This window comes from Macaca thibetana, chromosome 15 (genome assembly GCF_024542745.1).
Source record: "Macaca thibetana thibetana isolate TM-01 chromosome 15, ASM2454274v1, whole genome shotgun sequence".
NCBI lineage: Eukaryota > Metazoa > Chordata > Mammalia > Primates > Cercopithecidae > Macaca > Macaca thibetana.
Genome location: NC_065592.1, coordinates 11,730,769 through 11,754,469, shown reverse-complemented (window position 1 = coordinate 11,754,469; position 23,701 = coordinate 11,730,769). Strand labels below are relative to the sequence as shown.

Below are 23,701 nucleotides of genomic sequence, written 5' to 3'. Positions count from 1 at the left end.
TTCCCCCTCCCCATTGCTGATTTTGAAGCCAACTCCAGATTGCCTTAGCTAGATTAACCATTCTCTGTATGGGGAAGAAGTCATCCAGAAAGAAACACTTCCAGCCTTTATTTGAGGCAGGGCTTGTCCATCCTGACCAAGGACAAGTAGCTTAGTCCCTGCAGAATGGTGATCTCTGTGACCCCCACTTTCAGCCCTGCAGAGGACCCCGCCGAGGCGCTGGGTACCAGCCGTGCACACCTGGGAAGCAGGTGTCCCCACGGCACGTGCCTCTCCCCGGGGTGGAGGCCGGTGGGGTTGAAGGAGAGCAGCGCTGCGGTTCTTGTGAGGAGAAAGAAGATGGAGTGGTTCCTTTGTGCTTGGGAACAGAAGTGGGTGGGATGTGAGGGGTGTCACCCACATGGAGCATTTCACACCTGTGCGGTTATTTTGATTCCGTCACAGTCAGCGCAGGGACTGCCACTTCCCACCAAACCACCGAAGCGTTCCTTGAGACAGTCCCCATCCCTGGGCATCTTGGAGGGTTCAGGGCTCTAGAATTTGCCCAGTCAGTGGACCAGTTAGCAGGTCATTCGAAATGAGTTAAGCTTGAACTTGCTGTAACAGTCTGTTATTCCGTAAATGATATAAAATATGTACTTTCTCGGCCGGGCGCGGTGGCTCAAGCCTGTAATCCCAGCACTTTGGGAGGCCGAGACGGGCGGATCACGAGGTCAGGAGATCGAGAACATCCTGGCTAACACGGTGAAACCCCGTCTCTACTAAAAATACAAAAAAAACTAGCCGGGCGAGGTGGCGGGCGCCTGTAGTCCCAGCTACTCGGGAGGCTGAGGCAGGAGAATGGCGGGAACCCGGGAGGCGGAGCTTGCAGTGAGCTGAGGTCCGGCCACTGCATTCCAGCCCGGCGACAGAGCGAGACTCTGCCTCAAAAAAAAAAAAAAAAAAAAAATATGTACTTTCTCAGTGCAGGTAAGTGAAGGATAAGAACTCTGTACCCTTGGTTCCAACTCTTAAGTTCTTTTTAAGAAAATGCTCTACATTTAAAGTTCAGTGAGTGACGTTGGGTGCAAATAACATTTTTTTCCTTTAACAGGGAAACAAAGTGAAGTACTGGTGGGGAGAGGAGTCTTGGGGACTTTTTCTGAACTGGTTTGACTTGTTTGAATCAAACCCAAACAATTTGCTGGGTGCAGTGGCTCACACTTGTAGTCCCAGCACTTTGGGAGGCTGAGGTGGGCAGATCACCTGAGGTCAGGAGTTCGAGACCAGCCTGGCCAACATGGTGAAACCCCATCTCTACTAAAAATACAAAATTAGCCGGGTGTGATGGCACATGCCTGTAATCCCAGCTACTCAGGAGGCTGGGGCAAGAGAATCGCTTCTCCCAGGAGGTAGAGGTTGCAGTGAGCTGAGATTGCACCACTGCACTCCAGCCTGGGCGACAGATACTCTGTCTCAAAAAAAAAAAAAATTGATTTTAAAATCTTGTACTAGTTTTAATTTCTTCCAAATAAACCAAAACTTAGCCTTGCAAGTAGTTGGAAGAGTTACCGCCGTCCTTTGAGGGACTTTGTGGGCTCTATAAAAAAAAAGATAATTCATAAACAATATTGTAGGTAAATACACATTTTTTTTAAAGTGGCTTTTTACTTAGACTACGGTGATTATGAGATCTATTTTTTTTCCTCATTCCAAAATAAGAAACCAATACGAAAGCCATTAAATGTATTTATAACTTAATAAGATACTATGTTACTCCCCAGAGTATTCTGGTCTGCTTAGTGCAACAGCTAACCTTTGTTAATGGAAGCTAAAGGCTGCCTCTAGAACTGCCACCGTCTTGTTAATTTGGGATTAGCAATGCTGTGATAAAATCTCACTTCCTAGGATTCTCGGGAAAGATCCTCAACTGCACAGCATTCCACTCAGGATAGATGGATGCCAATGCTGTAAATGCTGCTAGAATTCCTGCAGGATCTGGCTTAGCTAGAAATTCTGGGCTTTAACATGACAGCAAAGTGACCTTCAGCCAAACTAGAAAGGACTCTTTTGCTTCACATACAGTGTGTCATATTGTGTGAATCTCTTTTGTCTATTCATAATATGAAGAATATAAGAGAATTTTTCTTGGAGAGAATTTTTTTTTTACTGCAATTCTATATATTTATTGGACTCTGAACACCCACTCAACTCACTAAACACCATGCCGACTTTAATAGATATAAGAAAAATTGGGATTATGGAGTAAAAATAACAGCTCTAAGTGAAGATGCACTGCATGCTTAACATGTGTTAAGAACGTAACTTGGATTAACTCATTTATAACAGAACCATGAAGGAGAATTTCCTTCCAGGCCTCGTGTAGTGGGAAAGGCTGACAGCTTCCTATTCTGTTGGCGAGGTGTTTTTCTTCTTCAGGGGAACCCCTGTGTAAGGCCTTACTCCTGGGCCAGCAGGGATGTCTATGTCTGGAATGAGATGCAGACAATTGTCCCTCTCAGGGCACCAAGCCCAGCTTCTGATGCTGGGGAGCAAGAACCTAGACCAGGGCCGGGCACGGTGGCTCAAGCCTGTAATCCCAGCACTTTGGGAGGCCGAGACGGGCGGATCACAAGGTCAGGAGATCGAGACCATCCTGGCTAACCCGGTGAAACCCCGTCTCTACTAAAAAATACAAAAAACTAGCCGGGCGAGGTGGCGGGCGCCTGTAGTCCCAGCTGCTCAGGAGGCTGAGGCAGGAGAATGGCGTAAACCCGGGAGGCGGAGCTTGCAGTGAGCTGAGATCCAGCCACTGCACTCCAGCCTGGGCAACAGAGCAAGACTCCGTCTCAAAAAAAAAAAAAGAACCTAGACCAGGCTGTCCTACTGAAGCCTTTAGGTGGCGGGTGACTCGCCGGATCCCCCTCAGGCTCTTGCACTGTGTTCTCTGAGGAGAAAGAGAGACTCCACCCCCAGACTGTGCTCTAGGCCTGGCACCAGCAGCTAACCAACCCTACTTGAACCCTCGGGTTTAGGAAATACATGTAGAAATTAACCCCAGGAATGCAAAGTCCAGTGATTTTCAAACTAGTAGAAAAGCTTCTAGCCGGGCGAGGTGGCGGGCGCCTGTAGTCCCAGCTACTCGGGAGGCTGAGGCAGGAGAATGGCGTGAACCCGGGAGGCGGAGCTTGCAGTGAGCTGAGATCCGGCCACTGCACTCCAGCCTGGGCGACAGAGCGAGACTCCGTCTCAAAAAAAAAAAAAAAAAAAAAAAAAAAAAAAGAAAAGCTTAATCAAGGCCTACTCCAAGGAATGGGCGGGGAAAGGGAGCACTGACCCCTCCTCACCATCCAGAGCAGTTTTAATCTCACGTGCCACAGTGGCCAAGCACTCGCTCCTTGCTAGCATTTACGTTTCCCCGGGGCCCGCTGTGTTCTGCAGCGTTCTAAATGCTTTCCATGGATTCAACCTTCACCCTGACACCAGCCCTGCCAGGTAGGTGCCATTGCCGTCCCTACCTAACAGGAGAACACTGACTTTCAAGGATGTAAGAAACCCAGGCAGCCGGTGTCCTGGGCCCCACTGAGCTACATGTACCCTGTTGCTATCTTGTGACTGCCGGCCCAAGGGCCCAGAACATCAGAGGAAACCCCACTCTGCCTGCTGGTGCCCTAGAGAGGGGTTCCAAAGGCCAAGGGCTTATCTGGGCCCCTGACCATTGCCCCAGTGTTTATCTCCAAGAGACTGTGGGTCTCAACACCAGCAGAACCTGCTTATCTCCGGGTCGTTGGGCCCCAGGCGGGCCTGCCCTGTTCCTATTTGCTCCGGCACAGCCACTCCCTCACAGCAGCCTCCCTTCCACACGTAGTCGTCTGCCCTTGACTGCTCCAAGGCCGCCTCCTAAGCAGATCTGATGCCATCGTCTCCCACGTGAGGTCTGCCTGACAAGATCTCAGTTCCTCAGCTTGGCCTCCAAGACCCTTCCAGATCTGACATCAGCCCTCTTGTTGGTTCTGTTCCTCTGCTCCCCACTTGGGACCTGGCTACTCTCCTAAGGCTTCTCTTGGCTCTTGCATGATGATTCTGTCTTGAATATTCCCTCCTCCTCTTTTCTATTCACTCCCCTCTGACTTTTCCCGTCCTGGGTGAGCTCCTTTCTATTGTTGTAGACTCTGCAAAAATTATTGCCGTGACACCTTCCCTGAGCATCCCACCCAGCTGCTTACCACTCAGTGATCCCATTTCAATTTTTTTTTTGTTTTTTTTTGGAAACGGAGTCTCGCTCTGTCGCACAGGCTAGAGTGCAGTGGTGCAATCTCGGCTCACTGCAACCTCCGCCTCCCGGGTTCACGCTATTCTCCTGCCTCAGCCTCCTGAGTAGCTGGGACTACAGGCGCCTGCCGCCACTCCTGGCTAATTTTTTGTATTTTTAGTGGAGATGGGGTTTCACTGTGTTAGCCACTATGGTCTCGATCTCCTGACCTTGTGATCCACCCGCCTTGGCCTCCCAAAGTGCTGGGATTCAGGTTTTTTTGTTTTTTTTTTTTTTGAGATGGAGTCTCCCTCTGTCCCCCAGGCTGGAGTGCATGATCTTGGCTCACTGCTACCTCCATCACCTGCATTCCAGCGATTCCGCTACCCTGGCCTCCCGAGTAGCTGGGACTACAGACGCCTCCCACCACGCCTGGCTAATTTTTGTATTTTTAGTGGAGACAACATCTCACCATGTTGGCCAGGCTGGTCTTAGAACTCCTGACCTCAAGTGATCCACCTGCCTCGGCCTCCCAAAGTGCTGGGATTACAGGGGTGAACCAGCATGCCTGGCCCCATTTCATTTTGAACTTAGCTCTGCTGTGGCACTTGTCACTTTGTAATTTTGTATATACCATCCGTTCTTCACTCCCCTCCCTGCCACACACACCCACATGCCCCCTGCTAGACAGCGGGCTCCTCTGAAACAGGAACTATGACTTCATTGTCTGCCCGTTCCTGGCACAGTCCTGATCCACACTCAATCAATACTGCTGAAATTTTTTTTTTTTTTTTAATGAATGCAGATTCACTCTTGAGTCTTTTATCTACCAGTTATAGCCATTAACTTTTTGCTTCCAAGATCTTAGGAAGTACAGGCACACGACAATCTTACAAAGTGTCCTCTTCCAACTGAATGTCACCTAAGTGTTGCCAAAATTGCCTGTTAGCTGAGAATTCTGAGATAAGTATGGGTCTTCTTTTCTAACCCAAATGAAAGATTTTATATCTCAGGAGACACTTAGCTGAAATACTGGTCACTGGTTTATGTAAGTCAGGCAGAAGAAGGCAGTGGGATTGATCAGAAAAGGGTTTCTGGTAGAGTCAGTGTGTGTCAAGAGAATGACAGTTGGCAACTAGCTTTGGAGGTGGAACCAATGGAATTGACACATTCTTGATTAAATATACCAGACCTATAGTTGTAAAAAGTGACTAATTTTGTTAATTTCTGCTGGGAAGCTTGTTCTAGAAGGGCATATTTTCAGTGAGGTTTTGGCACAATCTAAAGCAGATGGTTACATGTTATTTGGTGCTTCATCTAATACTGAAATTTGTGGCAATCGATTAAGGACCGAAAGTTGCTTTTGGACAACTTTCAGATTGTGATTTCACCAATCTGAGCTTCAACTAACAGTAGCACGTTGTAGTCAGGAAACACAGAATGTGGGCTAGATAACTTAGGAGGTTATACGTAATAAAAAACTGTTTCGTGTGAATCAGCTCTGAAGAGTATGGTGTGAGCCTGTTCAGACCACCCAAAGTTAGAAAGGGCAGGAGTGAAGTCTGTGACTCACACAAGGAGCTCTGCCAAGAAGATGCCATGCAGTTCTGCTGGCAGGGGCTTCAGAAGCATCTTAGGACAACTGTTTCCAGTCTTTTCAAGTACTGTAGAATGATGGATTTTTATTTATCTATCTATTTATTTATTTATTAATGAGATGGAGTCTCACTCTGTTGCCCAGGCCGGAGTGCAGTGGCATGATCTCGGCTCACTGCAACCTCTGCCTCCCGGGTTGAAGCAGTTCTCATGCCTCAGCCTCCCGAGTGGCTGGGATTACAGGTGCGCACAACCATGCCTGGCTTTTTTTTTTTTTTTTTTTTTTTTTTTTTTTTGTATTTTTAGTAGAGACGGGTTTCACCATGTTGCCCAGGCTGGTCTCGAACTCCTGAGCTCAGACAATCCACCCACCTCAGCCTCCCAAAGTGCTGGGATTACAGGCTTGAGCCACCGCACCCGGCCTGTTTTGGACATTAGAAAATTTTGCAGAGTGTCCCCTCTACCACATAATAGTTGGTCAAGAAAAATTCAAAATCACAAAACTATTATGAATTCAGTAATGCTTAATGCATTTATATTTGTTCTTCAAAAAAATATACAATTGATCAGTAGTAGTGCAAATATATGGGAGACCTCAAAAGTAGCTTTATATCCTTCCAGAGTCTGTTCTTTGGCTTAGTCATTCACTCCTTTATTTACCAAATATTTATTGACCGTCAGCTTTGACTCTGGGCTGGGTCTACAATGGCGATTCCCTGTCTTCAGGGGTTGTGAAAATCACTCCAGTACACAAAGGAGATAGGTCCTTTGCTGTCTGTGTCTCATAATTGGCTAAACCTTAAGACTCCAGACCTGTAAATAAAATTTAACCATCAACTTAAAGAGAACAATTCTCAAACAAAGCTAACTGTGCTTGGTAACTAGGACACTCTTTTTTCTTTCTTTCTTTTTTTTTTTTTTTTTTTTTTAGACAGAGTCTCATTCTGTTGCCCAGACTGGAGTTCAGTAACGCGATATCAGCTCAGTGCAACCTCCGCTTCCCGGGTTCAAGTGATTCTCCTGCCTCAGCCTCCCTAGTAGCTGGGATTACAGGCATGCGCCACCATGCCTGGCTAATTTTTGCATTTTTTGTAGAGATGGGGTTTCACCATGTTGGCCAGGCCGGTCTCGAACCCCTGACCTCGTGATCCGCCCACCTCAGCCTCCCAAAGTGCTGGGATTACAGGCATGAGCCACTGTTCCCGGCCTAACTGGGACACTCTTAACTGTGAATGTGGTCCAAGCTACTGAGCTTAATTGATCTGCAGGACAAGACCAAAGTTAAGGCCACTTCTTGTAATAGCTGTGTAGCTACCTTCAATCACATCTCCTTTGCTGGGCGCTTTCAATTAACTCATAACTTATCACCTGACTTTGAAAAGGGGCAAAACTTCCCCATCAAAGATTTCTATTTCTGCCTCCTAGGCTTTTGCCATTCCCCTTTTTGAGCAGAAGCTTTTTCTTATGTTTCACCTGCCATAGTTCAGCACGTCGACTTCACAAGGGCAGCATGGAAGCTGTAGAATAAATCAGACACTCAAACAGCACTATCCATCTAGTAGGCAGAGTCATGCTTTCAAAAAACCATAAGAGCCTAATACTATGTGCTGTTCTAAGCACTGGAGATACAGCAGTAAATAAAATAGATTTTTTAAATCCCTGCTGTCCTGGAGTTCACATTCTAAAGACAGATAAGAGTGGTCCCTCTGCAATGCTAATGAGAAGTACCACGCACTCTCATGTAGGAACAGAATACCTAGGAAAGATGCAGGAAGAATGAATGGGTGGAATTCTGACCTTGGGAAATGTGGATTGGAGTGAAGAAGAGGGCATCCACCACCAACACCAAAGTGTGAAGAAAGGCACGGAAGTGGGAAAGTGTGGAGGTAGCTGCGGAAAGAGAGTAGGAAAGGTAGGTTGGGGGCCAGATTGTTACCATAGTAATGGATATTAACTTGCAAGCATTTACTTATGCCAGGCTCTGTGCTACCTTCCAGATGTGTAATATCATTAGGTCCATACTACAACCCAGCTTGACAGGTGTGGGGAAACAGGCTGAGACAGGTTAAGTGATGGAGCTGGAATTCTGAACTAGGTCGTCTGACACTAGCATCCCAGCTCACGATGATGACACCGCATTGCTGCACCAGGTCACGAAGGGCTGCAGATTCCAGGCTGAGGAGTAGTGGACTTGATTTCATAGGAGCTCATCAGAACTGCCAGGAAGATTAGCCTGAATGATAGGATCTAGGACGTGGTGTGTGCGCTGCATTCCCTACGTGGGCTGAGTGGCTAATAATAGGCTTACCAATATGGTCTCCTGGGTGTGGAACAGGTGCCTGGAGGGAGGAGCCACCAGGAGCCCAGGTAGGTCAAATTCAAAGTCAGTGATGAAATGAGGCAAACCCAACTCCTAGTAGCCTAATGGGGGGCTGTTGTTAGCCTAAGTAGGGCCATCTGAGAACAAGCACTGCAGAGGCTCCTAAATCTGGTTTTCTTCCATGGGACTTTTGCCTCTGGCAGTGGTCACCCAACCTTCCAGTCATGTATGCCAGCGAAACTCCAAGGAGCAATTCCTTTCATATAACCCAAGCATTGCTCCACCAGCATCCTCAGGATGAGCCATGCTCATGTCCTCCTTTCCATGAGGCTCACGTAGGGAAGCGCAGCTGGCAGGGAATGTCAAGAACCCCATCCCACACACATACTTCAGAGGTCCAGTCCTTCATACCTGGAAGGTGGCTGTCCCTGTCTATCCTCATTGTCTCTCACCTGGATGATTGCTGCAGCCTGGCCTCCCCGCTCCACGTCATCCTACACATTCCTATCCGCCTCACTTTTCAAAAACCTCATGCCGCCAGGCTGCTCAGAAACCTCCACGGGTTTCCCAGTTCCTGCCAAAGCATACGTACTGTAGACCTATGCCTAGTCCAGACCATAGGCTTGGACTTTCTTTCTGGTTTGTTTCCTTCCCCACTTCTGCATCCTACTTACTCTACTCTGCAGCCAAATGTCATATTCCTTGAACGTTCCCCTGTGTCCGGAGGTAGGCATTGCTAATGCTGTACCCTTTGGGATGCCCCCTTTGTCCTCTCTCCTCCTGCTAGAATCCTACCAATTAGGCAAAGCTTTTTTTTTTTTTTTTTTTTTTTTTTTTTTTAGATGGAGTCTCGCTCTGCTGCCCAGGCTGGAGTGCAGTGGCATGATCTCGGCTCACTGCAACCTCCGCCATCCAGATTCACAAGATTCTCCTGCCTCAGCTTCCTGAGTAGCTGGGACTACAGGTATGTGCCATGACACCTGGTTAATTTTTCATATTTTTAGTAGAGACAGGGTTTCACCATGTTGGCCAGGTTGTTCTTCAACTCCTGACCTCAGGTGATCCACCGGCCTTGGCCTCCCAGAGTGCTGGGATTACAGGCATGAGCCACGACGCCTGGCCTATTTTTTATTTTTTGACAGGGTCTTGCTCTGTCTCCCAGGCTGGAGTGCAGTGGCACCATCTTTGCTCGCTGCAACCTCCACCTCATGGGTTCAAGTGATTCTTGTGTCTCTTCCCAAGTAGCTGGGACTACAGACGCACGCCACCACAGCCGGCTAATTTTTTTGTATTTTTAGTAGAGATGGGGTTTCGCCGTGTTGGCCAGGCTGGTCTCAAACTCCTGGCTTCTAGCAATCCACCTGCCTTGGCCTCCCAAAGTGCTGGGATGACAGGCATGAGCTACCGTGCCCAGCCTAGGCAAGGCTATTTCTCTTTCTTTCTTTTTTTTTTTTTTTTTTTTTTTTGAGGCGGAGTCTCGCTCTGTCGCCCAGGCTGGAGTGCAGTGGCCGGATCTCAGCTCACTGCAAGCTCTGCCTCCCGGGTTTACGCCATTCTCCTGCCTCAGCCTCCCGAGTAGCTGGGACTACAGGCGCCCGCCACCTCGCCCGGCTAGTTTTGTTTTTTTTTTTTTTTTTTTAGTAGAGACGGGGTTTCACCGGGTTAGCCAGGATGGTCTTGATCTCCTGACCTCGTGATCCGCCCATCTTGGCCTCCCAAAGCGCTGGGATTACAGGCTTGAGCCACCGTGCCCGGCTGGCAAGGCTATTTCTAATGCCAACTCCTCTAAGAAACTTCTGCCCTTCTAGCCCAGCATCATCTGTCCTTCCTTAGAACCCCATAAAGCTTAGGTTGTGTCCTGCACACAGGCATCATTTAGAGCACATTTCTAGTTCTGTGAGGACCACAGGGCTGCGAGATCAGCTTACTTCTGTTTCCTTACAGCCTAGGGCCTGGCCCCCAACTGGTGCTTGTTCATTTGAGGTCACAGCAGGCTCCTATGGTCTTGAGGCAGGCTTGGGAGTGGCACTAGCAGGGTGAGAGAATGGGGAGATCAAAATACTCCCTGAGATCCAGAGATACCCAATTCCTCTTCTGGTGAGAGCTACAAATGTACGAAACTGCACCCTTACTGGTTGTGTTGCCTCTTGTAAATTCAATCATCCAGTAAATACAGATGTTTCATTACCAGCCACTCCCAAGCCAGGCAGGACCCGCTTCAGAAATTACTGGGTGTTGGCTGGGCGCCGTGGCTCACGCCTGTAGTCCCAGCACTTTGGGAGGCCGAGGTAAGTGGATCATGAGGTGAGGAGGTCGAGACCATCCTGGCTAACACGGTGAAACCCTGTCTCTACTAAAAATAAATAAAAAAAATTAGCCAAGCATGGTGACAGGCACCTGTAGTCCCAGCTACTTGGGAAGCTGAGGAGAATGGCGTGAACCCGGGAGGCGGAGCTTGCAGTGAGCTGAGATCGCGCCACTGCACTCCAGCCTGGGCAATAGAGCGAGATTCTGTCTCAAAAAAAAAAAAAAAAGAAAAGAAAAAGAAATTACTGGGTGTCGCAGGTCAGCTTTGTCACATTCAAGTTTCTCCCCTCTTGGGGACTGCAATGTGCTGAGCCACAAAGAAGCTCCTGCAGCTCCTCCACCAGCCTGGCCCGTGAGCATCTGTCACAGCTGGCGTGCGGCACCTGGGATCAGGAACTGATCACTGTTCACAAGCTAAAGTTGTCTGACCGGGCCGTCCATCAGCCACCCTATACTGCACCCCTAGCCGAGCTGCTTCTGCGCCTCCTGGTCTTTGCACCCTCTGCAAATGGAGGCCCATGGTCATTCAGGCTGGATTTGCTTTTGGAACTTAGAAAAATGACTGGCTTGGCTGACTTTAAAAACAGTCTCTTGTTCTTTGAGTCATCTTATCAGGGTCACAAACCTCCCTTTCAGAAGTCTGGACCCCAGATTGCTTCCCTCTACCTTGGGCAGGATGAAAGCCAACTTGTTATTCTACCAAATGCCTAGGAGGCAGCTTGTCCTGTGATCAGAGTTGGGGGCTGGGGGGATTCTGCCGGGTGGAAGGGCAGCCTCCTTTGTGGTTGGCAGCCCCTCCCCAAATATGACCCTTATCTGCTCCAGGCAAAATTGTTACATGCTCTTACAGATTTTCTCCTGTAACAGCTGCACTTTCCAGCAGCTACTGACCCCTGGCCTCCATCGGGGGTAATGATACGGAACTTGCACAGACAGTGATCCAAGGAAGAGACCCTGGATAAGCATTCCCCCTCCCCCCACCCCTTATTCACTAGAAAAGGAAGGTTTTCTCTTGGTAGAGTTTAATGACCCCTATGGACACAAGAGAACTGGACTGAATGCACCATTCTTTCCATCGCGCTGTTAGTTTAAACTTAAAGAAATTTACACAAAAGCTTGCATTATCATTGTGTGATTCAGTTATGGACCTCAGGATTTCCTGCTGGCCACATTCACTTTTTTTTTTAGTAACTGAAGTATGATCAAGCATAAAAGCACAAATCATAAATGTACAACTCAATGAATTTTCACAAAATGAATGTGCCCATGTCACCAAGTATCTAGATCAAAAAACATGAAGCTCAAAATTTCCCTCCTTCTTCTTTCCAAGGGTAACCTATCCTGACTAGTAGCACTATAGAGTAGTTTCACCTGTCTTTGAACTCAATATAAATGGGATTGTAGTGGCCAGGTGCGGTAGGTCACATCTGTAATCCCAGCATTTGGGCAGGCTGAGGTGGGAGGATTGCTTGAGCCCAAGAGTTTGAGACCAACCTGGACAACAAAGGGAGACCCTGTCTCTACAAAATAACATTTAAAAAAAGTTTGCTAGATATAGTGGTGTGTGTTTGTAGTCCCAGCTACTCAGGAGGCTGAGGTGGGAGGATCGCTTGAGCTCAGGAAGCCAAGGCTTCAGTGAGCAGTGATTGCACCACTTCACTCCAGCAACCGAGTGAGACCTCAACTCAAAAAAAAATCATTCAGCAAATGCTGTTGCATCTGGCTTCATTTTTCTCAATGTTATGTTTCTGAACTTTGTCCGTGTTGCCTGTGATTGGAATTCCCCACACTCGTTCTGAATTCATTTGTCCTTTAAAGGGGGTGGCCCCCCAAGTTGCAGCTCAAGTTCCATTAGAGTGTCATACTCCACAGCAGACAGTTCCAGCTATGATTAAGATAGTTGTACACAATCTTCATCCTGCTAACCATAGCATTCCTGTCTACAGGAACATGACACAAGCAAGTAACCATAGGTATCTGGGGAGTTGCATGGGCAAAACGATATGGCTTAAACCGTAATGAGCAAAGAAAAGGCCACGTGTACAATTTTGCTTTAAATTCTTTCTCATGAGTTTCTGGGCCTCCATAGCCTCCTGATCAAGAAGGCTATGATCCGACTGTCTTTGGAGTGTGATTTAGAATTCAAGGCCTTTCTGCTGAAGAAGATTTTTGGTTTGTTTGTTTTCTGAGAGTCTCACTGTCATTCAGGCTGGAGTGCAATGGTGCCATCTCAGCTCACTGCAACCTCCGCCTCCCAGGTTCAAGCAATTCTCCTGCCTCAGCCTCCGGAGTAGCTAGGATTACAGGCATGCACCACCACACCCGGCTAGTTTTTGTATTTTTAGTAGAAACGGGGTTTCACCATGTTGGCCAGGCTGATCTCGAACTCCTGACCTCGTGATCTGCCCTCCTTGGCTTCCCAAAGTGCTGGGATTACAGGCATGAGCCACTGCGCCCGGCCTCTGCTGAAGAAGGTTAACTGGTAGAGGAATCTAAAGCTAAGATATCAGCAAACATGAAGAAATGCTCCATCCATTTCACTGAAAAGAATCGCTGTCCAGGCCGGGCACGGTGGCTCACTCCTGTAATCCCAGCACTTTGGGAGGCCAAGGCTTGACTTCCTGAACTCAAGCAATCCTCCCACCTCAGCCTCCTGAGTAGCTGGGACCACAAACACATGCCACTATATCTAGCAAACATTTTTTAATGTTATTTTGTAGAGACAGGGTCTCCCTTTGTTGTCCAGGTTGGTCTCAAGACCATCCTGGCTAACATGGTGAAACCCCGTCTCTACTAAAACTACAAAAAATCAGCGTGGTGTTGGGCGCCTGTAGTCCCAGCTACTCGGGAGGCTGAGGCAGGAGAATGGCATGAACCCGGGAGGCGGAGCTTGCAGTGAGCCGAGATCGTGCCACTGCACTCCAGCCTGGGGGACAGAGCGAGACTCGATCTCAAAAAAATAAAAATAAAAAATAAAAAGAATCGCTGTCCCACAAGTGGGTTTCTGGAACATACTGTGGGTACAAGAGTGATGATGGAGGAGAGGTTGTTGCAGGTGACTCTCCCACGGGGAGAGAGAACGGGGTCAGTTACACCCAGCCCCCCTGGTGCTTCACCGTTGGTTCTCTTACAAGTGGACTCTGCCTGTTTTTCAACTGTATGGAAACGCAGGGTGAGCAGCAGTTTTGAGATGATATTGGCATAAGGACCCAGGAAGGCTGGCGTGGTGGGAGATGGTCTGCCTACAGGCAGGGTGGTTGGAATGCTGCCTAATCCGGAGGGTGCCACGAATCTGTGTTCCCTGGTTCCAAGCCATCTCATCCTAGCGGGAGCCTGACCTCTTTTTGTCCTTCCTTTGTTCCTTATTTTAAAACATTTATTGAACACTTGCCTGTGCCCAGCTTGGTGCTACGCTCAGGGACCACAGTGGGAAATAAGACAGTCCCTGCCCTCAAATTGCAGGATGCCCGTGACAATGGGAGATGCTGGTAACTCCTAAGAACCACGAGAGAGCAAGACAAGGTCCCTGTTGTTAAGCTGCTTATGCCTGACAGCAGATGTCCAGGCTCAGTGTGATAGTTCCCAGGTAAGTTGGGCGTGATAGAGAAGCTGCAGGAAAATAAAACTCCAACCTGGATGTAAGAACTACTGTCTATTGCATGTTTATCACACACTAGGCACTTTGTAAAGCACTGTACAATCATCTCCTAGGGCTACTCCCAACAACCCTGTGGGATCAAACAATTATCTCCATTCTATAGATGAGGAAACAGAAGCTCAGAAAAGTTAAGCATCTTCTTTGTTCCGTGAGTTTTGGCAATGGAAACTGTGTCCTTAATTTATTGCTTGACCAGAAGTTGAACCACCCCTAACTAGACTTCAGGTCTGAAAGTTCTGTTGAAGAGAATGGGTGCAGGTTACCCATGTATCCGAATGTCCTGTGAGTCCTGGAGGCAGGTATTAGGGAAAGTCTTTTAGTATATTTTTGTCAGCTAAGCCAGGCTTCTCTGGGCTTGGAAATTAAAACCTGCTTTGGTTCCAGCCAGGAGGAGGGATTGAAGCACAGATACTGAGATTCTCTCTGCAAAAAAAAAAAAAGTCCTCTGGATGAATTTAACCTACTGACTAGTTTGGCAGTGAGCACCAAGGTTTCTGGAAGTTCTAAAAGCTACTTACTCTCAGGGAGAAAAACGGTGTCTTGCAAGCCAGGGAATTAGAAATAAAGGAAGAGCCAAGATACCACAGTCTTCTGGAGTCTTGATTGACAAGGAAGACATCCTCCCCTTTGAACAGAGACAGCTCTTCAGGCTATGAGGTGGGAGGGAGGGAGGGAGCAGATCAGTTGAAGAGTTTTCTCATTGAGTGGCCAGAGGCAAAGATTCCACAGAGCTAAGCTCCATGATGAAAGGGGAGCCCAGAATGACAGCAAGTCAGGGGTGGAGTGGGGGAGGGGGAGGCTTGAAGGAGGGCAGGGGGAAACAAAGCCAGGAGGCACCTCCACACCATGCTGCTCCCTCACTGTCCCCTGCATTGCTACCATCTGCTCTGCCCCTCATATGCCAACAGCTCCTATTGACCCACCACCAACTAAGGGCAAGGTTCTGCAGACCCTTGACCTCTGCTATCTCCTGGGATTCTTCTAACAACCAGCTGGGACAGGTACTGTGATGATGCCCATTTTTACAGAGCAGAAACCTGAGGTTCAGAGAGTCTGATTAACTTGCCCAAAGTCCCATGGTTTTTACCACGTGTGCCCAATCTTGGAAATGCAGTGAAAGAAATCAACTGCCCAGTAACAGCAGAAGCACTCAATGTGAAAACAAGGCCAGTGAAACTCAGGCCAGGGATGGGGAGCAGGACTGCAGAGCTGGGACCGGGAGACAAAGGGCACCCAGGAGCTGATGAGGAGCAGATTCCAGCGGAGCCAGCAGAAGGGGACTGATCAGAGCAGGGCAAGTAAACAGGGCTCAAGTAAACCCCAGCTCAACATCAGCAGAGAGGAAGATGGTGAGGAAGGCAGGTAATGGTACCAGGGATCCCTGCTCCCCTGACATCCGTGAGCCTCCTCTTGTTTCATAGAGTAGGGCAAGACTAGAAGAAAAGTAAGAATTCAAACTAGTATTAAAACACCCTCATTGGCAATGTATTTCTTCTCCCGTGTTCCCCTTTCCCAGTTCATTTTTCCCACACCCCTTCTCACCATCTAGCATATCACACACGGTTACTCTATGCCTTTCCTTCCCATGAAAGCATGAGATAGCATGTAAGCTTAAGAGCATGGAGTCTTTCCCCTGTCTAGTTCTTTTTTTTTTTTTTTTTTTTTTTTTTTTTTTTTTTTTTTGGTGAGACGGAGTCTTGCTGTGTTGCCTAGTCTGGAGTGCAATGGCGCGATCTCTGCTCGCTATCGCTACAACCTCCGCCTCTCGTGTTCAAGCGATTCTCCTGCCTCAGCCTCCCAAGTTGCTGAGATTACAGGCATGCGCTACCATGCCCGGTTAATTTTTGCATTTTTAGTAGGGATGGGGTTTCACCACGTTGGCCAGGCTGGTCTCGAACTCTTGACCTCAGGTGAACCGCCTGCCTTGGCCTCCCAAAGTGCTAGGATTTACAGGCATGAGCCACTGCACCACCCTCCCCTGTCTACTTCTATATCCACATTCCTTCTAGAGCAATGCTTGGCCCTTAGTAAGAGTTCAATAAATATTTGTTGAATGAATAAGCATGCAACAGTAGTTTTCATGACAGGCTCTCCCTGGCACCGTAGGCCTCCCTTGCGCAGCAGGGTCTGCGTGCAGCATGGTGATCTCACCTGATTGGGACTCCTTCATTGACTATTTCACAGCCTGAACAAGCAAGGCAAGGATGCATGGGGACTCTAGGAAGCAGAGTTAAAACAGATGCTGAGTACTCTGTTCACGCTCAGCCAGGAAGAAAGGCAAAAATCAAAAAAGCAAGGTCAGCCAGGCACGGTGACTCACACCTGTAATCCCAGCACTTTGGGAGGCCAAAGTGAGCGGATCACCTGAGGTCAGGAGTTTGAGACCAGCTTGGCCAACATGGTGAAACCCCGTCTCTACTAAAAATACAAAGATTAACCGGGCATGGTAGCGCATGCCTGTAATCCCAGTTATTTGGGAGGCTGAGGCGTGAGAATTGCTTGAACCTGGGAGGCAGAGGTTGCAGTGAGCTGAGATTGCACCACTGCACTCCAGCCTGGGGAACAGAGTGAGACTCTGTCTCAAAAAAGAAAAAAAAGCAAGGTCATGGTGACAGTGAACAAATGTGTACATTGGTCAAGACTCATCATACCTCATTAAAGTTTATTAAAAGAAAAAAAGCAAAGACAGACTCTCCCTCCTCCACAGTGCTTGGGACAATGATCTCATAGCCCCCTGGGATTTTTATCCCCAAAGGGTTCCTCTCCATTCTGATTCTCTTGTAAGGAGGAAGGGAATAAAAGACTAGCAGAAGGAAAAAAAAGAAAAGAAAAAGGAAAGAGATTAAAGAGAGACTCCCTCCCCTCCTACCCTCCAGATCCTCACATTTGAAATCTTTAGTGAGGTCTTCAAGCAATCAGATTCCGTAACTTTTATTTTTAAATAGCTCTCAGCTCTGAGGAGAGCCCTGAAGTCATGTCTAAGGTCAGTGGAACTATTTGCTCTAGGGAAATTTACTTAGAGGGAAAAGGTTACATCTTCCCGGGTATCTTTATTTAAAAAGCCTTGGTCATCAAAGTCATCCTGCAAAGCCCTCTGACTTCTGAGCGAAGGCGAGCAGTGTTTCTGGTCTCATGTTTGATGGACAGGATGTTGGCTTTAGATTAAACACATGTGGCGGCGTGAATGCTGTTCACGTGCGGTTGGCTTCCTTCACTGAAATCCAGGGTGTGCTCAGCAGGTTTCTGCCTGGTTTCTAACACCTACAGCACAAAGTCACCGCTTTAAACCAGGCTAGATCTTTGAAGATGTCGTCACTTTTCTGACTGCCTGTGAGAAAATGCAATGTGAGTTACATCAGTCCACCCTGAGACATAGCTTTCAAGAATGCCATTGATTCGGAGCTATACTCTGGAAGTAATGACGGCCTTTGGGGCAAAAAACACAACCATATTAAATAGATGCATTGCTTGTAAGTTGTCCTCTGATTCCAGAACAGAAATTCAGTGACATTAGTCCCTGTTTTCAGATGAGTAAGAAAAAGTAAAAAAGATTAAGTGATGCACCCACGGCAACTTTAAAGACCCCTCCACCCTCTTAACCAGCACACAGCACTGCCCACCACAATACTGCGAGTGTGGTTGTGAAACTTTGCAATTAATGGCTCTGATGAAAACTGAGAGGAAATTGCCCTGTGTTGAAAAAGTGGGTCCTGTTGAAGGCACCCTTTTTGACCGCGTAAGTGTGTCCTCTGCAGGAACTGGGGTGGAGAGGTCCATGCAGATTTCTTGAAAATCCTATTTTTCTTCTTTTTCTTTCTTTCTTTTTTTTTTTTGTTTTTTTGAGACGGAGTCTTGCTCTGTCACCCAGGCTGGAGTGCAATGGTGCGATCTCGGCTCACTGCAACCTCCGTCTCCCAGGTTCAAACAATTCTCCTGCCTCAGCCTCCTGAGTAGCTGGGACTACAGGCGCCCGCCACCACGCCCGGCTAATTTTTGTATTTTTAGTAGAGATGGGGTTTCACTGTGTTACCTGGATGGTCTCAATCTCCTGATCTTGTGATCTGCCCCACTTGGCCTCCCAAAGTGCTGGAATTACAGACATGAGCCACCGCACCGAGCCTGAAAATCCTGTTTTTCTAATGAGGATTCCCTACAAATGTGGAAGGCATTTCTCTCTCTTCTTACCTATTATCGTTATGTGTCAAGGGAAGCTTCCAGGTAGGGGCTGGTTAGGACCAAGAAAGCATTTACAGTGAGGGGAGAACCAGTCTTAAGTGTGATACAGGTAAAAGGGGAAGAGAAATGGGCTTCAGTCTCTCATTCATTCATTCACTTCATTCATTCATTCACTTCATTCATTCACTCATTCACTTCATTCATTCATTCACTTCATTCATTCATTCACTTCATTCATTCATTCATTCACTTCATTCATTCATTCATGCATTCACTTCATTCAGCAAATAGTGTTGCCCGCTCAGTACCAGGTTCTCTGTAAGGTGCAGGGAAAATGGAACGATAAAGCAGTCCTTGCCCTCAGGGAACATAGACTTAGAAGAAAAACAGGTAGCCTCTCATTATCTGTTAATCCAACAAATATTTATTAAGTATCAAGCACTGAAGAAATGGCAGGAAAGAAGTCAGACAAGTTCTCATCCTCATGGAGTTTACCGGCTAGTGGTAGGAGACACAGCTATTAAACACATAATTGTACAAGTAATTAATTACCATTGTGATTACTACAAAGAAGTGCAGAGTGCCAGGAGAGTCAGTTGCAAAGTGCTGGAGAACCAGCAGGAAACCACGAGGGAGTAGACCAGGAAGAAAATTACAGAGGGGAGGAACTTCGGAGGCAGCACCTGGGCCCAGTGGGTGTCAGCAGGACTCAGGTCAGAGAGAGGCAGGACCCACATGGAAGCTGAACAGGGGAGACAGGCGGAGAGTAGAGGGCAAGCCATCTCTCCAGGAAGTGAGGAGTGGCCTCATGGAAATGGGTGGCGGCTCTTGAGACCATCCTTTCTCCTTTTCTTTCCTTCCCTTCCTCCTTTCCTTTTTCCTTTCTTTTCTTTTCTTTTCTTTCTTTCTTTTTTTTTTTTTTTTTTTTTTTGAGACAGGGTCTTACCCTGTTGCCCAAGCTGGAATGCAGCAGTGCCATCACAGCTTACTGCAGCCTCAATCTCCCAGGCTCAGGTGATCTTCCCACCTCCCACCTCAGCATCCCAGAGTAGCTAAGACCGCAGGTGCTCACCACCATGCCTGGCTAATTTTTGTAGAGAAGGGGTCTTGCCATGTTGCCCAGGCTAGTCTTGAGCTCCTGTGCTCAAGCAATCCTCCCACCTCGGCCTCCCAAAGTGCTGGAATTACAAGCATGAGCCACTGCCCCCGGCCTTCCCTTGCTTTCTTGCTGATCAAAAATATTTATTGAGTATGTCATTCTGAAAACATTAAATTATTATCTTATTTGCCCACTGAGGTAAGTACCATCCCCGTTGCTACATAGACGAGGAGGTCAAGGCTCAGTAGGGTCAAATGTCTTGCCTCATCTCAGGTCACAGAGGTCTTGTGCGGCTGAGCTGGGGTTTAGACCCAGATCCGCCTCATTGCTTAGCCACAGGATTCTCTACTGCCCGGTCTTGATTATGGAAAGGAAGCTCTTCAAATCACACCGCTCAGCCTCACCATCATCTAACACGTGAAGAAGAGAAGCTCTGAGGGGTCAACCAACCACCTGGTCCCCACTGCAAAGATGGTGAGTGTCAGAGGGTTCTCCAAGGAAGTGCTCTCCCTGAGCCAGGAGGAATGTTCACCCTCCTCTGCAGAGGTGGCCAGGTGGAAGGAACCCTGACCTACTGGAATGATCTGGAAGTCAGTGGACATCTTGGGACTGTTTGGAGAGACGGGCTTCCCCTTCGACGGTACTGTTCAGGTAGTGAGGTAGGTGGAAGGGACACATTAGTGGGTCCTGGTGAGAGGAGGAAGAATGAGGAAACCCCAAATAATTCTTATAATATTTTGTTTAAGGGAGACACATGAGTTACATGTGTGTATAAAGACTAACAGGTGCCAACAGTCAACAGGTTTTGCCAAACTCTGAGGATTGCCAGGTGGACCAGAGCCAAGTCCTGCAGCCGGACTTCCGACAGAAAGCGTCCCTGGTGGAGGCCAGAAGGAGAAGCTGGGACCAGTTGTAACCTGGCTCTCTTGGCTCTCCAAGTGCTCAGGAATCTGGAATAAATGAGAAGCGGAGATTCAGGCCGCATCTGTCCAAGGAGGGGGAGAAGAGGAAAGAATGGGAAGGGAATTCACTTTTACGGCAGACTCACACATGCCAAGCACCTCACAGGCTACCTCAATTAACACTTGACAATGGTGAGGAGGCTGGAGATGTGTTTTCACCATGTGCTGTGGAAGAAGAGAAGGCAGAACACAAGTATTGGTAAGCTATCAGCCATCACCCCCACATAGGCTGACCCCCACGATGGGAAGCCCCACACCTTTTTTTTTTTTTTTTTAAGAGACACGGTCTTACACTGATGCTCAGGTTGGAGTGCAGACTGGTGATCACGGCTCACTGCAGCCTTGACCTCCAGGGCTCACGAGATCCTCTACCTCGGCCTCCCAAGTAGCTGAGACCACAGGCACATGGCACCACACTCAGCTTTTATTTTATTTTTTCTTTTTTTGTAGTGATGAGGTTTCACTATATTGCCCAGGCTGGTCTCAAACTCCTGGGCTCAAGTGATCCTCCTGCCTCAACCTTCCAAAGTGCTTGGGATTACAGGCATGAATCACTCTGCCGCCCGGCTAGAAAACCCCGCCTGGATTGAAGGGTAACCCCAAACTTCAACAAAATGTGAATTTGAACATTTCATAAGTGCTGCTGGGGAAAATGGATAACTGTGGAATAAATTAAAATGAGACTCGTGCATCGCTCTGTAGACTTCTTGATTTCAAGGGAGCTAACGGGTTAAATCATTCAAAACTGCCACAAAGATTATGGGAAAACAGAAACACATATGCACCTCAACTGTGGAGGAGTGACAGTTTTTTAACTAAAATTAGTAGAGACCATGACAATCAGCTAAACAACAAGAACAAAAAAAGCAGGGGCTAGAAAAATATATAAATGATGAGTTTGGTAACCCAGTTAGGTGGGAGAGTAAATATAAACTATGAGGGGGAAATACCCAGCACCCAAAGGACAGACGGATGGCCAACAACTTTGAGACACTTGGCAGTGGAGGGTCAAAAACTCAGGAACTATTTTAGTCTTTTTTTTTTTTTTTTTTTGAGTCGGAGTCTCCCACAGTCACCCTGGCTAGATTGCAATAGTAAGATCTCGGCTCACTGCAACCTCCACCTCCCCGGTTCAAGCGATTCTCCTGCCTCAGCCTCCCGAGTAGCTGGAATTACAGGCGCGTGCCGCCACGCCCGGCTAATTTTTTTTATTTTTAGTAGAGACTGGACTTCACCGTGTTGGCCAGGCTGGTCTCGAACTCCTGAGTTCATGATCCGCCCGCCTGGGTCTCCCAAAATACTGGGATTACAGGCGTGAGCCACGGCGCCTGGCCTCTATTTTAGTCTTTACAGTCCTTAATGACATGCAAACACTGTATCACAGTCAAGAAGACCCTCTTACCAACAAATTTAGCAAAAATCAGTTAAAATGATGAGGCCCAAGGCTGATCTGTAGGAAAAACTCTGGGCATAAGAACCAGCTCGCCGGGCGCGGTGGCTCACGCCTGTAATCGCGGCACTTTGGGAGACCCAGGCGGGCGGATCACGAGATCAGGAGATTAAGACCATCCTGGCTAACACGGTGAAACTCCGTCTCTACTAAAAATACAAAAAATGAGCCGGGCGTGGTGGCAGGCGCCTGTAGTCCCAGCTACTCTGGAGGCTGAGACAGGAGGATGGCGTGAACCCGGGGGGCAGAGCTTGCAGTGAGCCGAGTTCGAGCCACTGCACTCCAGCCTGGGAAACAGTGAGACTCTGTCTCAAAAAAAAAAAAAAAAAAAGATTCAGCTCAGTAGTCCGGAGTAAACCTGACCTGACAAGATGATGTATTCCTGTGCCCTGGGTGCACACATATTTCACCCTTGGGGACAGATGTCAAGAAAACAACTTAAGTGCAATAGCAATTCAAGAGCGAGACTACCTGTCTGCCCAGGTGCCTGCAGTTGTAGGCGGGTTGCCTAAAATCTTATGCTTGGATGTTCTGTTGCTATAAGAAGGCAGAGAGACAAGGGAGTTCATCCCAAGTCTGCCATTTACTAGCTGTGTGACTTTGGATAAGTCACTCAACCTCTCTGAGCCTCAGTTCCCTCTTGGATTAAAACGGGAATAGATCGCCACCTCCTTAGGTTGTGTTAAATGAGGTCATGGCTGTCAAGTGTCTACACAGTGCCCTGCATGGAGTGTTTGACAAGGGGTAGCTGTTGTTATTGGAGGATGACTACTGGATGGATCCTGGCGAGACAGTTCCTGCTTGCAAAGGATGAAGTAACATCAGGACGTCTCAGCAGCTTTCTATCCTGAATAGGAGCTGGTATCTTTGCCTCCTAGTTTATTTTTATTACAAAGCCAGAAAAAGGAAAATAAACCTCTGCCACAACTACTGAGTGCACCAAAATGCAACGGGAAGCTCTTCAAAGGCTGTTACATTGATCTAAAGCTGAGAGGAAAATGCTGGGTGAGGTTCCCACTCCCACCCAACGGTTTGAAGACTGGGGTGTTCCCAAGGGTCTGGAAATGCACATTTTTTGAGGCATGCTCTGTGAAATGGGTTTTATAACAGTGAGCTGGGAATTTTCACCGCCGTTTTGTTTTGTTTTTGAGACAGGCTCTTGCTCTTTCACCACTGCTGAAGTACAGTGACACGATCATGGCTCACCGCAGCCTGGACCTCCCGGACTCAAGCGACCCTCCCACCTCAGCCTCCCCAGCAGCTGGAACTACAGGCATGTGCCACCACGCCTGGCTAAGTTTTAAAAATTTAGATGGGGCCTCCCCATGTTGCCTAGGCTGGTCTCAAACTCCTAGGATCAACTGATCCTCCCGCCTCGCCCTCCCAAAGTGCTGGGATTACAGGCGGGAGCCACCTCCGTTTTGAGAGAAAACTGGCCCAAGGTCGTAAGTCAAGAGACCCCCTATGGCAGTTCCCCAGAGCCCTGCTGCTAACCACTGCACCTTGCTGCCTTCAGCTGCCCTGCCAGGTGCGGCTCCGGTGCGTGGCAAGAGCCTGAAGAGCTGCAGGAGCGAGGGTCTTGGAAGAGAGGGCTGGGCTGGGGGATCGAGGGCCCTGGGCTCTCTCCCACCCCTTCGATTCCGGGAGCCCCTGAAACGCGCCCCACTGCGCCGCCCTCCTCCCGCCAGCAGGGGGCGCCGAGGAGAGCGCGGGCGGAAGGCAGAGCCGACGCCGCTCCCCGGAGTCGGAACTCCGGGGTCCAGACCAAGGCTGCCGCTCGCCCACGGAGAGGCTCTGGGACGACAACCGGGCAGGACTCAGGATCCCAGCCCCTGGCGAGAGGTCCGCCTCGCAGCGCCGCCACCCGGGTCGGCGCCTGCCCGGAAGCGCGGGCGCCCAGGG

General features: G+C 48.4%; 1 protein-coding gene and 1 long non-coding RNA gene across 2 annotated transcripts in view; one reads left to right on the top strand and one right to left on the bottom strand.

Annotated features, from left to right (window-relative positions):
- Window positions 1–23,701, top strand: part of GARNL3 (GTPase activating Rap/RanGAP domain like 3) — a 598,754-nt gene that overhangs the window by 35,348 nt on the left and 539,705 nt on the right. The window lies entirely within an intron of this gene.
- Window positions 19,323–23,606, bottom strand: LOC126937160 (uncharacterized). Its single transcript, XR_007719666.1, has 2 exons — window positions 23,302–23,606; window positions 19,323–20,514 (listed from the first exon to the last, which is right to left on the bottom strand). It is a non-coding gene; the product is annotated as an uncharacterized LOC126937160 (long non-coding RNA).